Source organism: Lygodium microphyllum, chromosome 23 (assembly GCF_053477565.2).
Source record: "Lygodium microphyllum isolate KBCC chromosome 23, Lygodium_microphyllum_v1.1.10, whole genome shotgun sequence".
In the NCBI taxonomy this organism is placed as follows: Eukaryota; Viridiplantae; Streptophyta; class Polypodiopsida; order Schizaeales; family Lygodiaceae; genus Lygodium; species Lygodium microphyllum.
Window position 1 is genome coordinate 69,114,274 of NC_141157.1, and position 12,558 is coordinate 69,126,831.

Consider the following 12,558-nt stretch of genomic DNA (forward strand, 5'->3'; position numbering starts at 1 on the left):
GACCTCTCTATTTGCATATTATTTTAATCTATGCTCGAAACATCGCTTTGATCATATACTCTTGCACTTCGGAGAGCTGGATGTATAACATACCACCATCGAGGTTGTTGGGGGTTTGGATAGAAGATTACCTATTCACAAACACATACAAGAGAGATTAAACTATTGTGACATGTACCATGTCATAATACAATTAACAAATAAATGAGTTCATGCACCTATTCACAATGGGCCGGCAACACAAATGTGTCAGGCAAATCTGTCCATTTTTTTTCAGAATCTATTTCGAGAAATCCAAATGGACCTCGTCGAACTGTTGCTCCAGCTCCTTCAAGTACAACTTTGAACCACTGCACATCGAATAGTATCATGGAGAAGCTACGATAATCTACCGTAACAATACTTTGCAAATTTCCAAAATACTCCATCTCATCTATAACCGTGTTTGGATCTATTGCTCGTCGTCGGCTCTCTTGCTCGAACCTTGCCATCATACTACAGTCCATTGTGGAGCACATTTTGTCAATACGCTCCACACGAAAATATTGTCTGTGTGACCATGCTGCACTATATATTTTGTATTGTACATTGAAACACTCAAATTAGTTGTCGCATATAAAATATAGATACGACAAATCCTAAACACGTCATCACCTTTGGACTACATCCCCTCAAGAATTCCCACTCCTCCATTGAGACCTCCGCCCCTTCGCAAGACATTGTGGTCAGATCTCCATGCAACCATCGCGTTGACATGAACCATAGCATCTCCTCCATGCCCTTGGGATATTGAATTGGTCGATGGCGTGTACTACGTCAAAATTCAGATCGCGCTTCCTTTCGATCTTGCCTAGCAATCTGGTACTTGGCGAGTCACGTCTCCATAGAGGCATGGTGCAACATACAAAAGTGATTCACCTTCTCCTCCATTGCAGCATCCATTCTTTTTTCTACCCCAATTCCAACCACCACATCTCCGATCAGTCTATCATCATCCTTCAGCAACCATAGCATTTTGTTATCTGGATCCACTATTGGTAGCCATTATGAAATATGCACTAGAGCCTCAGACACCAATCAACCTTCAGCCATGCTACCTTCTAGCCAAGCTCATTGTCGCACAAAGCCCTTCAGGGTTTTCGTGAAGCGCTCCAAGAAGAACTTCCATCTTGTATGGATAGGTCCAGCAATCTCCACTTCATCTACAAGATGCACAAGGTGGATTTGTATCGTGAGCATACTGGTAGGCAGGTATTTCTCAAAGAGACAGACCGTCTCCACTGCTCCTTGCCTCGTGGATTTAATAGAGGATGTCTTAATCTCCTTCTGTGAGATCCATTGCACCAAAGTCGAGAACTTGTAAATGGCCCTGCGTATTTCTGGAGTAAGGCATCCTACGATCGCGATCGGTAGTACAAACTGCCACAAATGAGAAAGCATTATAAACAATGGCTACACTCCAAATAGCAAAATGCGCACGCCAATTACAATCCATTCGTAGTACAAACCTGACATATCTTATGCCAGTCATGGGATTTTAGCCCTGATAATTGGTCGTCTTTAGAAAATGCAAACCTGAGAGAACGCATCATACCCGTCGGAGTGTGGATAGACTTGACTACTTGCTCCACAATGCGCTCTTCTTTAGTGGATAAAACCTAAGGAGCGCGAGGTAGCTACACGCGGCCATCAGCACTCGACTGTGGCCAAAGCGCCTCCATTTTGCCTATCTCCTTTAAATTCATTCATGCCCCTATAGTTTCTCTCTTTCCTGTGATGTGGTCCCATAGCAAGCTACCCACATTCTTGAAAATATGCATGGGATCCAACAAGTGGTTGGTCTGTAAGTGGGTCCAATATAGCAACTCGTAGAAAACTGAGAACCGTCGCATTCCATTTGGGTGTGACTCCGCGTGGACAATTTTTAGCTCGTACCAGCTTGTCGCATTCATACGTGTTGGAGGCCGTCCAAGAAAACCTTCCCTGAGTTCATAACCCTCTAGCAAGAAAGCGGTGTGTCCTTGATATACCATCTTCTTCATGGTTCGTGACCTTCGGGAGTCTAACTGTGGCCCGCACAGTGGACATGCATAATAACCTGAGGTAACCAAACATGTTCCAACACCTCTATCCAATGAATACAAACTTGAATGAGATAAAATATAGATATTACCAACGAGAACGGAAGCCTATTTACCTGAGCACTCTCTGAATCCCGGAAAGTCATGCATCGTCCACATAAGAATGGCTCGAGTATTGGCGGACCGTCGACCATCGCACTTGCTCATATCTTGCACGGTGACCCCCTCCTCCCACAAAATCTTAAGTTCATCGACTAATGGACGAAGATACACGTCCATATTTTTGACTTTGTAGCGGCCAAGGACGAGTAAGCTAAGGATGAGATGTCCTTTCTTCGTAGAAAGCCATGGAGGGATATTATAGTTGACAAGGACTATATGCCACACACTGTAAGAAGTTGAGTGCAAACCGAATGGGTTCACGCCATCCATTGCAAGACCGAGCCGAAGATTCCTTGGCTCTTGAGCAAAGCCTGGGAAGGTAGAGTCAATGTCGCTCCATGTGCGTGAATCCACTGATATTCATTGAACTCCATCTGTGGACCTATTCTGCGCATGCCACGTTGTCAAGCTCGCCACCATGCCGGACGTACGAAACATGTAGTTTATGCAGGGGATAAGCGAAAAGTGTCTGAGAACTTTTTGAGGGATGGTTTGCCCTTGCAAGTCCTGTCGATACCTGTGAGCACCACACTTTGGACATGTCTCCATAGTCTCGTATTCTCCTCGAAACAGTATGCAATCGTTGATACATGCATGGATGCTGTTGTAGTCCATGCAAAGTTTCGTAAAACATGTCATGCATCATCACGAGACTAAAGCATGGTATTTGTAAGTGATAATATATGATATTTCAATAACCTTAAAAAAATCATAAAACACCTTGAAAAAGCACAAATGTTTTTAATAATGGTGCCGAAAAGAAATCAACGAAGCGTACATACAAGATACATGAACAACTCGGTCACACTCACATCGCTCCACCCGTATTTTGCTTACACACTTAGGAGTGCAAGCAGTGTCTTCAAGCGAGATACTCGGCACCCATCATATAATGGTATGGATGCTTTCTCTCTAAGCAGATCAAAAGTCTCGACATCCATGGGAATCAATGCACCGATCATTGCCTCCATCTCAGGCTCCAAGATTGTAGGTAGGTCTGGAAGGCTGTCTGTCTCCTCTGGCATTGACGGTATAGATTGGGTAGTACCTTGAAAGTGGTGGATTGGCTCATGCACTCCATCCATCACTCGCCCAGGAACTCTTCTAATTGGCCGCAAAGGGTGCACTCCTCCTTGGGACAAGACATCACCACCCTGGATAGAAAATTTGCCAGCCATACCCAATCTTCTTGTATATGGTATTCAATTAGCTTGTGAGTACAATGCATGATTGATATTAACTTTTCTTACCATTTGCTAAAAATCCACAATCGCCTGATCAATGATCTCATATTGAAACTCTTTGAAGCGTCATACATGTTCTATAGACAATCAATGTTTTCATCTAATTGCCAGCTTGCATTGAGAGCAAGGATATGGGACACACTGATTAAGATACGTCTCGCGATCTTGAACAATAAGACCTTCATTATTTTTCATTTTGTCTGCGTTATGACAAACAATTTGTTTTTGTTATCATTCTTTTTTCTTTCTTAAATTGTTCTCCTCTCCTTCCACCTCTCTCTCTCTTTCTCTTTCTTTATTATGTTGTATGTATTTCCTCTCCCTCTCTCTCGTTCCTTCTTCTTTTTTCTCTTCCTCCCCCTCTCTCATTTTCTTTAACGATCACGGCTATGATTACGATGAAGTCCACGACCATGACTACGACCACGACCATGACCACGACCACGACCATGACCACGACCATGACCACGACCATAACCATGACTATGACTACGAGTATGACTACCACGACCACGACCATGACTATGACTACAACCACGACTACGACCATGACCACGACCATGACTACGACTATGACTACTTATATAGAGATGAAGAGAGAGACAAGAGTTAGGGAGAGTGTAAAGTTAGAGAAGAAGAGGAGAGAAGTGAGAGAGGTAGAAATAGAAAGAGAGATAGAGAGAGAAAAGAGATAGGGGGAGAGAGAAGGATTTAGGGAGAGTATAGAAAGAGAGAAAGAGGGAAGATTGAGGGAGAGAGAAGGGTTGAGAGAAGTGAGAGGAGAAAGAGAGAGAGATCCGACTAGAGCATTTGACACCCATAGCCAACACACCGTGGAGAACACAAGCACAAATTGACATTGAATTATGGCAAGAAAATCCACCACAAAACAATAGTTATAATACTCAAGGTAGGATTTCAAAGTCTTACTGATTTCAATCGGTCATGGATGACATACTATGGGTAGGTTGCACTCACTAAGAATAGAATTGGCGATTCACCTCATCTTCTCTTCATCATCAATAGAATTCCTCTTTACCATTTCACTACAAGGATTTGGGCCACTAGCGACGCCGATTAGCGACGGCAGATAGCGGCGTCGCTATTGGCGTCGCTATTTGCGTCGCTAATAGCGTCGCTATTTGCATCGCTATTTGCGTAGTGACGGGCCGCAGGGAAAAAACGCGGCCGAAACCCAAGCGCGGTTTTCATTTCTTTTGCTCCATTGAGAGTTTTGAGAGCGAGAGCGAGGGAGAGAGCGACCGTCGTAAGAGAAGGAGAGGAAGAAGACTTGCCACCACCGCCGTTGTTCACGAAGGAGAGGAGGAGCCCTCATTGCAAAGAGAAGCCGCCCCACGCTCGCCATATCTCATCAATGAGTCTCCCTCTCTCTTTGTTTTGCTTGTTCAAGGTTTAAATCACTCTCTTTTGCTTGTTTAGGAGAGGAAATGAAAGAGAAAGAGAGGGAGAGGGAGAGAGAGGGAGAGAAAGAGAAAGAGAGGGAGAGGGAGAGGGAGAGGGAGAGAAAGAGAAAGAGAAAGAGAGGGAGAGTGCATTCTCTCTCTCCCTCTCCCTTTTACTTGTTTAATGTTTAAATCACTTTCTTTTTTGCTTGTTTAGGAGAGGAAACAAGAGAGTAAGAGAGAAAGAGAAAGAGAGGGAGAGGGAGAGGGAGAGGGAGAGAGAGAAAGAGAAAGAGAGGGAGAGGGAGGGGGAGGAAATGAGAGAGGGAGACAAAGAGAAAGAGAGGGAGAGGGAGGGAGAGTGCATTCTCTCTCTCCCTCTCCCTTTTGCTTGTTTAATGTTTAAATCACTTTATTTTTTGCTTGTTTAGGAGAGGAAATGAGAGAGAAAGAGAGGGAGAGGGAGAGGGAGGGGAAGGAAATGAGAGAGGGAGAGAAAGAGAAAGAGAGGGAGAGTGCATTGTCTCTCTCCCTCTCCCTTTTGCTTGTTTAATGTTTAAATCACTTTATTTTTTGATTGTTTAGGAAATGAGAGAGAAAGAGAGATAGAGAGGGAGAGAAAGAGAGGGAGAGGGAGAGGGAGGGGAAGGAAATGAGAGAGGAAGAGAAAGAGAAAGAGAGGGAGAGGGAGAGAAAGAGAAAGAGAGGGAGAGGGAGAGTGAGAGAGAGAGAGAAAGAGAAAGAGAGGGAGAGTGCATTCTCTCTCTCCCTCTCCCTTTTGCTTGTTTAATGTTTAAATCACTTTCTTTTTTGCTTGTTAAGGAGAGGAAACGAGAGAGTAAGAGAGAAAGAGAGGGAGAGGGAGAGGGAGGGAGAGGGAGAGAGAGAAAGAGAAAGAGAAAGAGAGGGAGAGGGAGAGGGAGGGGGAGGAAATGAGAGAGGGAGAGAAAGAGAAAGAGAGGGAGAGGGAGGGAGAGTGCATTCTCTCTCTCCCTCTCCCTTTTGCTTGTTTAATGTTTAAATCACTTTATTTTTTGCTTGTTTAGGAGAGGAAATGAGAGAGAAAGAGAGGGAGAGAAAGAGAGGGAGAGGGAGGGAGAGGGAGAGAGAGAAAGAGAAAGAGAAAGAGAGGGAGAGGGAGAGGGAGGGGGAGGAAATGAGAGAGGGAGAGAAAGAGAAAGAGAAAGAGAGGGAGAGGGAGAGGGAGGGGGAGGAAATGAGAGAGGGAGAGAAAGAGAAAGAGAGGGAGAGGGAGGGAGAGTGCATTCTCTCTCTCCCTCTCCCTTTTGCTTGTTTAATGTTTAAATCACTTTATTTTTTGCTTGTTTAGGAGAGGAAATGAGAGAGAAAGAGAGGGAGAGAAAGAGAGGGAGAGGGAGGGAGAGGGAGAGAGAGAAAGAGAAAGAGAAAGAGAGGGAGAGGGAGAGGGAGGGGGAGGAAATGAGAGAGGGAGAGAAAGAGAAAGAGAGGGAGAGGGAGGGAGAGTGCATTCTCTCTCTCCCTCTCCCTTTTGCTTGTTTAATGTTTAAATCACTTTATTTTTTGCTTGTTTAGGAGAGGAAATGAGAGAGAAAGAGAGGGAGAGAAAGAGAGGGAGAGGGAGAGGGAGGGGAAGGAAGTGAGAGAGGGAGAGAAAGAGAAAGAGAGGGAGAGTGCATTGTCTCTCTCCCTCTCCCTTTTGCTTGTTTAATGTTTAAATCACTTTATTTTTTGCTTGTTTAGGAAATGAGAGAGAAAGAGAGATAGAGAGGGAGAGAAAGAGAGGGAGAGGGAGAGGGAGGGGAAGGAAATGAGAGAGGGAGAGAAAGAAAACGAGAGGGAGAGGGTGAGGGTGGGGGTGAGAGAGTGCATTCTCTCTCTCACTCTCCCTCTTGCTTGTTTAATGTTTGAATCACTTTCTTTTTTGCTTGTTTAGGAGAGAAATGAGAGAGAAAGAGAGAAAGAGAGGGAGAGGGGGAGAGAGGGAGAGAAAGAGAGGGAGAGGGAGGGGAAGGAAATTTAAGATAATAGACTTATCGATAATGGTATGCAATGTGCTTTGCCATGGACCACGTACATTGGTGACTCTTTAAGATGGCTTAAAATTGGTCATGTCCTTCATAATGTCCAAGTAGGGGATCTAATTGTGATATGCATAATTCATTGTTTTTGTATTAACTTTATAGGCATAACAAATTAGAAATCATGCCAACTAGTCAACGGAAGGACTAAAAGAAAATGATACCCTAGCTAATGGTCATTACGGTACTTCATCAAAATGAACCCAAAAGTATTGTTATAGAAGAAGAATCCCTTAAATTGAGTATATGATATTTTCTCTCAGGTCTTATGACTATGAGTAGAATTGATTGAAATAAATTTTATTACTATAGTTGATAAATTTCATAAATGGCATTAATTTTAATACATGATCCTAGGACAAAAAAACTACATTTCTAAGATGCTTTTTGTTGAGACTGATTTATTATTAGACTAAGAGATCCTCAATGATGCTCAAAATGGATTACTTATACTCAAAGCCCTCTAGTGCATTTTTTTACAATAACGAATAATTATCTACCGGGACTAACAAATCCTTGAGCATGATACAAGGCCGAGATATAACATCGGAAAATCTCTCAACTACTATATACAATGCAAGATTTATGGTCAACTTGCAACTTGACGTACATCTCCATAAAGCTATCCATTTAGGCCTCGTTTGTTGTAATGTAGATAAGATGGAAAACGAAGAAGGTCTTATTGTTCAAGACTGCGAGACGTATCTTAATCAGTGTATCCCATGTCCTTGCTCTCAATGCAAGTTGGCAATTAGACGAAAATGCCGATTGTCTATAGAACACGTACGACGATTTGGCGAGTTTCAATCTGAGATCATTGATCAAGCGATTGCGGATTTTCAGCAAACGGTAATTTGAAGTTAATATTAATCATGCATTGTACTCACAAGCTAATTGAAAACCATACACAATAAGATTGGGTCTTGTTGGCAAATTTTCTATCCAGGGGGGTGATGTCTCGACCCAAGGGGGAGTGCACCCTTTGCGGCCAATTAGAAGAGTTCGTGGATGTGCAATGGATGGATTGCAGGAGCCAATTCACCACTCGCAAGGCCCATCTATATCGTCAATGCCAGAGGAGACAGACAACCTTCCCGACCTACCTACAATCTTGGAGCCTGAGATGGAGGCAATGATCGATGCATTGATTCCCATGGATGTTGAGACATTTGACCCGCTTAGAGAGGAAGCATCCATACCATTATATGATGGGTGCCGAGTATCTCGGTTGAAGACATTGCTTGCACTCTTAAGTGTGCAAGCAAAATACGGTTGGAGCGATACGAGTGTGACTGAGTTATTTAGGTACCTTGCACATAGGCTTTATTGATTTTTTTTTAAACAGTATTATTGCAAACATTTGTGCTTTTTCAAGGTGTTTTATGATTTTTTTCAGGTTATTGAAATATCATATATTACCACCTGCAAATACCATGCCTGAGTCTCGTGATGATGCACGACATGTTTTACGGAAGCTTGGCATGGACTACAATAACATCCATGCATGTATCAACGATTGCATATTGTTTCGAGATGAATATGAGACTATGGAGACATGTCCAAAGTGTGGTGCTCACAGGTATCGACAGGACTTGCAAGGGCAAACCATCCCTCAAAAAGTTCTCAGACACTTTCCGCTCATCCCCGCATAAACCACATGTTTCGCACGTCTGGCATGGCAAGCTTGATACCATGGCATGTGCAGAATAGGTCCACGGATGGAGTTCAACGAATATCAGCGAAATCGCGCGCATGGAGCCACATTGACTCTACCTTCCCAGGCTTTGCGCGAGAGCCAAGGAATCTTGAGCTCGGTCTCGCCATGGATGGTGTGAACCCATTCGGTCTGCGCTCGACTTCTTACAGTGTGTGGCCTATAGTGCTTGTCAACTACGACATCCCTCCATGGCTTTCTACGAAGAAAGGACATCTCATCCTTAGCTTGCTCGTCCCGGGCCGCTACAAAGTAAAAAATATGGACGTGTATCTTCGTCCATTAGTCGATGAGCTTAAGATTTTGTGGGAGGAGGGGGTCACTGTGCAAGATATGAGCAGGCGCAATGGTCGGCAGTCAGCCAACATTCGAGCCATTCTCATGTGGACGATGCATGTCTTTCCGAGATTGGGAGAGTGCTCAGGTGAGCAGACCTCCGTTCTCGCTGGTAATATCTATATTTTATTTCATTCAATCAAGTATTCACTAGGTCGTGGCTCGCCTTACAGGTCTGGTTACCTCAAGTTATCATGCATGTCCATTGTGTGGGCCACAGTTAGACTCCCGAAGGTCACGAACCATGAAGAAGATGGTATATCAAGGACACGCCGCTTTCTTGCCAGAGGATCATGAACTCAGGGAAGGTTTTCTTGGACGACCTCCAGCACATATGAACGCTGCAAGCTGGTATGAGCTGAAAATGGTAAACCCGGAATCACATCCAAATGGAATGCGACGGCTCTCAGTTTTCTACGAGTTGCCATATTGGACCCACTTACAGGTCAACCACTTGTTGGATCCCATGCATATTTTCAAGAATGTGGGTAGCTTGCTATGGGACCACATCATAGGAAAGAGAGACACTATAGGGTCACGAATGGATTTGAAGGAGGTAGGTAAGATGGAGGCGCTTTGGCCGCAGTCGAGTGCTGAAGGGGGAGTGCAGCTTCCTCACGCTCCCTGGGTTTTGTCTACCAAAGAAGAGCGCATTGTGAAGCAAGTAATCAAGTCTATCCGCACTCCGATGGGTATGATGCGTTCTCTCATGTCCGCATTTTCTAAAGATGACCGATTGTCGGGGCTAAAATCCCATGATTGGCATAAGATATGTCAAGTTTGTGAACAGAATGGATTGTAATTAGCGTGGGCATTTTGCAATTTGAAAAGTGACCATTATTCATAATGCTTTCTTATTTGTGGCAGTTTGTCCTATCGATCGCAATCGCAGGATGCCTTACTCCAGAAATTCGCGAGGCCATTTACAAGTTGTCAACTTTGGTGCAATGGATCTCACAGAAAGAGATTAAGACGTTCTCTATTGAATCCACAAGGCGGGGAGCAATTGAGACGGTCTGTCTCTTTGAGAAATACCTGCCCACTAGCATGCTCACGATACAAGTTCACCTTCTTGTGCATCTTGTGGACGAAGTGGAGATTGCTGGACTTGTCCATACGCGATGGATGCTCTTCCTAGAGCGCTTCATGAAAACCCTGAAAGGCTTTGTGCGACAACGAGCTCGTCCAGAAGGTAGCATGGTGGAAAGTTGGTTGGTGTCAGAGGCGTTAGTGCATATCTCACAATGGCTACCAACGGTGGAACCAGACAATGAAATGCTATGGACGCTAAAGGACGATGATAGGCTGACTGGAGATGTGGTGGTTGGAAATGGGGTAGAAAAAAGAATGGATGCCTCAATGAAAGAGAAGGTGAATCGCTTTTGTATGTTGCACCATGTCTCCATGGAGACGTGGCTCGCCAAGTACCAGATTGTAAGGCAAGATCGAGAGGAAGCGTGAGCTGAATTTCGACGCAGTACGCGTCACCGACCGATTCGATATCCTGAAGGCATGGAGGAGATGCCGCGGTTTATGTCAACACGATGGTTGCATGGAGCCTTGACTGTAGCATTCAGCGAAGGGACAGAGGTCTCAATGGAGGAGTGGGAGTTCTCGAGAGGATGTAGTCCAAAGGTAATGAGGGGTTTAGAATGTGTCGTATCTAAATTTGCTTGCTACATCTAATTTGAGTGTTTCAATGTACAGTACAAAATATATAGTGCAGTGTGGTCGCGCGGACGGCATTTTCGCGTGGAGCGTATTGAGAAAATGCGCTCCACAATGGACTGTGGTGTCATGGCAAGGTTTGAGCAAGAGAGCCGGTGATGAGCAACGGATCCGAACATGGTTGTGGATGAGATGGAGTATTTTGGGAACTTGCAGCTTCTCCATGATACTATTCGATGTGCAGTGGTTCAAAGTGGTACTTGGAGGAGCTGGAGCAACAGTTCGACGAGGTCCATCTAGATTTCTCGAAATAGATTCCGAAAAAAAATGGACGGATTTGCGTGACACCTTTGTGTTGCCGGCCCATTGTGAACAGGTGCAAAGAGTCATTTGCTTGCTAATTGTAATACGACATGGTTTATGTCACAATGGTTTGAACTCGCTTTGTAAGTGTTTGTGAACATGTAATCTTCTATCCAAACCCCCGACAACCTCGATGGTGGTATGTTATACCTTCAACTCCTCGAAGTGCGAGAGTATATGATCAAAGCGATGTTCCAGGCATAGATGAATAAAATATACAAATGATTTAAATTACTGTGCTTTGTATAGTTTAAATTGATTATTCTAACATCATTTTTTATCTGTGCAGGTGTCATTTTCAGGATGAGTCGAGGGATGAGCGATGAGGAGTTTTAGGACATGATGGCATGCATGTCTCCAGATCAGCTCGGGAGATTCAAAGAGATGGCAGACCAGGAGCTGTCTCGTTCTTCGTCAGGGCGCTCTACTAGATCTGCTTCAGCGCGATCAGATGCTTCAGCTTCGAGCAGACGATCTCGACGCTCACGACCTGGGCCAGAGGGAGGGACTGCATCGGGATCAGGGGGTGCTGCTGTGGAGACACGGACGTGGTGTCTCCGTCTCATCATTCAGCTGGAGCTGCGTCACCTCCAGGATTTGTCACACCTGTGGGGACGTCTACTCCAGTTACTCCGGCTTTTGCGCAGCCGTCAGTAGGTGGCACGCCTTTTGGTGGCACTCCTTTTGGTGGCACCCCCTTTGGTGGCACCCCTTTGAGTGGCACTCCGAGAGAGGGTACCCCCGTCGGTACACTGGATGTACAAGGGTCTCCTAGATATGCCCAGGAGCGTGGACGGAGATGGGAGAGGACCCATCTTAGGCAGACTCCTAGGGGTTATGGATACCTAGTTGATAGTAGGTCAGGAGCCATCATCATGAATGATGAGGGGACGAGGGTGATGGCTCGCATGAGGGAGTTGTGCCAACAAGTTTTTTGGCACAACGTCCTGGATCATTGGAAGAACATACCGGAGGGGAGCAAGGACTACATAGTAGCATCCTTGCATGAGGAGTTTCCGGAGTAGATAGATTCTCTACGGGCTGGATGATGGATTGCATGCGTGCATACATGTCACATAGACGATCCGACGCACGCAAGGCAATCAAGAGTGGGCTGCAAAGCCCGAGTGGTTAGATGCAGACGACTGGCGCGCCGGCTGAGGGAGGAGGCTACAGATTCGCCAGGACGTTGGAGTCAGCAGCGGGAGGCGGCGAGGACACGACTCGAGGCCGGAGTGGTGCATCATCTTGGGAGTGGCGGCCACATGACATATTTGGAGGACTTTATAAGTTTCTCTTTTGTTTTGCTTATTTGTTTTTTTAAAATATTCTTTGTACTGACAATCATGTTTCTAACAGTTAGCATTTTGTTTTCTTTGCAGCACTCCATTACAAATCGCGATCCGCAAGACTTGAGACTCGATATGCAGAGAGGCATGGTCTCAATGCATTGATCGACCGATTGTATAGACGCGGCGGCCCTGTAAATCACTCATCTTTCTTGTCTGTAGTTACCATGAGATATTT